Below are 2,924 nucleotides of genomic sequence, written 5' to 3'. Positions count from 1 at the left end.
GTTAAAACTGCTCTAAAGTAAAAGGACTGAAAAGCTATAAATAAAAATTCATGATCAGTGCCTCCATTGTGTATCTCTGGGGTTACGAGACACATGTCTGCAACATCAGTAATCACATTTCATGAGTGGTATTTAATAAACACTAAGTATTACAAAAGGAGACAAATGGAGATTATTCACATCTACCTTTATCGTTACCAGAAAAAACTCTAATGTAGTTAAGATCTATAGTTTGGCTTCATCCTAAAAAACACACACAGAATAATATCACTGAGGAGGAGAGGAGAGAGGTACAGCAGTGAGTGTCTACAGCCGCAGCCTGTAAAGGTAACATCTAAAGAAGAGGTTTGACTGTTTTTCAAGCTTATGTTAAATATGACCAGCGGTTAAAGTGGGCTGGAAGGATCCTGAACTGTATTCTGGTTCCCTCGATTAATGAGCAGTTAAATCTTATAGGCAGATGAATGTGTGTTACTACAATCTAAAATTTGATTGTAGGAATGTTTTCAGGTAACTAAATACTACTGCCCTAGTACCTGCACTTTGTTGTAGTTTTATTGTATCATAAAGGTCCTTCTTGGCAAAGTGGAACCTTTAGATCAGATTTTAAAACGTGAGCTCTCCACTCTCCTTTTTTTATAACAGTAAAGCCTCATCAAAATGAGTTAACTATGGAGGCCAACGTAGAGTCACTAAAGACCTCTGTCTATACAAACCACGGTCAGACATGTCATTTTAAAAATAATTTAAATAAAACCACTGAAAGGCTATAAAAAGATAGAAATGCACCTCCAACTGTCAATTTTCATTGTCAGAAATGTTATTTTAAAAAACTTAAACCAATAAGGTGGGAGTTAAGATGAAAGCTGGAAGATGAAGAAAGTTTTAAGGCTGAACTTCACAATTTAGGGGAGAAAGTGACACAAACCCCCCACATGAGTGTCAAATATCTGCAGGACAGCCTAGCTGGCACAGCAGTGGTTATGATCTGCTTTAGTTTAAAAGTCTATTTACTGCAATCTTTTTGTTTAGTTTGGTTTATTTAAAAAATGTAATAGACACAAGGGCATTTAAACATTTGTACAAGCTGTAAATAAAGTGGCAAAGTAAAAACAAAAATTAAAGATTAATTGTATAACTTAGCATATAGACATGTATAGAGTGATTAAGTGTATAACTCTCACAGTTACATAGACAGTCTTTCTTTTTTATTGACTCTGAACAGGCCGGCCACAATCACTTCATTTATATGTGTTCACTGCAATAAAAAGTGTGCACAGGGTTTGTTTTGGATTTGTTTACTGAGAATGATCGCACACTTCTATTTCCTCTTCCTGGTATAGTAACCTATTCTGTTAAGCATTTTGCTGATGATGTCATTTTACAATATAATAAATCAATAAATGCTCAGACAAACAAACAGTGAAGTTCTCTGGAAAAGGCCAGAGCTCAACACGTGTCAATAAGTAGTTAAGTGATGTCTTTGAGTTGTGGATAATTTTACCCAAACACATTTGAATGAGTTTTGCAAAAAAAGACTAAAAGTTCAACGATGATCTCATAAATAAATAATATGTCTGTCCTGAGGCTTTTGTTAGAAATGAGGTAAGCTAACTAACACTAGGAAAGACAAGCAGTTTCATTCATATGGACTTCACTATGAGTTTAATTTCCAGCTGTTTTGCTTTTCTCTTTTGAAAAGCAGAGCTTACTTATACTGGACCCATCCTACTGTCTCTTTCTCCTGCTGAGGTCCAGTTCTAGGCTCAGCATCAGCTGGGAGCACGTGCACCTGGACCAAACCAAAACATGAAATAAGGAGGGGGGAGGCTGACTGGATATTATTGTTGTTGCCAAAAACAAAGCTACATTAATCATCCTCTCTGTTGTAGCTCAGGTCTGTTTTTTGATACTGCAATTATTCGGATTAATATTAATAAGATGTGACCAAAAATACTTTTATAAACTGCTCAATGTCATGATGCCAGAGTTTTCTAATGACATGTAGCTTTTGTGACAAGGATTTTACAGCTGGTTTGATATCATGATAAATATCACACATATCCAACAGGTGTGTATCAATCTGAATGCATGAAAACATTATTAGTGTACTTACTACTATTACTATAATTACTGCGTAGAGTAAAAAGTAAGTATTTCTGTCTCTCTCCTTTTGCATACTTGCACAGAGGCAGTCAGGCGATATTCAATATGAAATCAAATAATAAATCAGTTTATTGATATCATTGATGTCTATATAAAGCATTGTGAGATCACAAAAAGCTTGATAAAGACTAAATGTATTCAAAAATCATGCAGTTTGTGGGGATAGGTTAAGTGACTAATCTAAATTGCCCATAAGTGTGAATGCAGGAGGGAATGTGAGTGCAAATGGTTGTCTCTCTCTCTCTCTGTGTTAGCCCTGTGACAGACTGGCGACCTGTCCAGGGTGTACCCCGCCTCTCGCCCTATGACAGCTGGCATAGACTCCAGCACCCCCCACAACCCTGAAAAGGATGAGCAGAAGCGAATGGATGGATGGTTGGTATTCAAAAATCCATCTATAAACCAAAGGTCCAAATTGTGTTATTTAATTTATTTTAAAATTTGTATTTACTTCAACTTTACTGGCTGCCATAGCAGAGTCACATATCTCTGTCTGGGTTGACTACATAGAGAGGATCCTTCTGAGAGGGAGAGTTCAATCTGTCTTTGTTTACTGGAGCAGTTCAGGAGTTTCTATTTGGTCCTTCCTGATTCACCCTGTTTGATTAATCATTATGCTGATATAGCTTTGTGGTACCATAAACATAAATTACACATCAGCTCAGTTCATTGGAATTTGATGTATTTTTCTGGCTCATTTTTAGTGTTATTGTTTAGAGTGGAGTGAAAACACCCTCTCAGGCAGCTATAAAAGAAAG

General features: G+C 36.3%; 1 protein-coding gene across 1 annotated transcript in view; it reads left to right on the top strand.

Moving 5' to 3' along the window:
- Positions 1-2,924, top strand: part of LOC102215817 (C-type mannose receptor 2-like) — a 10,170-nt gene that overhangs the window by 3,560 nt on the left and 3,686 nt on the right. The window lies entirely within an intron of this gene.

The sequence above is a fragment of the Pundamilia nyererei genome, unplaced genomic scaffold (assembly GCF_000239375.1).
Source record: "Pundamilia nyererei isolate P.nyererei 1_Seehausen unplaced genomic scaffold, PunNye1.0 scaffold00413, whole genome shotgun sequence".
NCBI classification, from domain to species: domain Eukaryota; kingdom Metazoa; phylum Chordata; class Actinopteri; order Cichliformes; family Cichlidae; genus Pundamilia; species Pundamilia nyererei.
The sequence above is the reverse complement of the archived record's forward strand: the minus strand, read 5'-3'. Positions and strand labels throughout refer to the sequence as shown.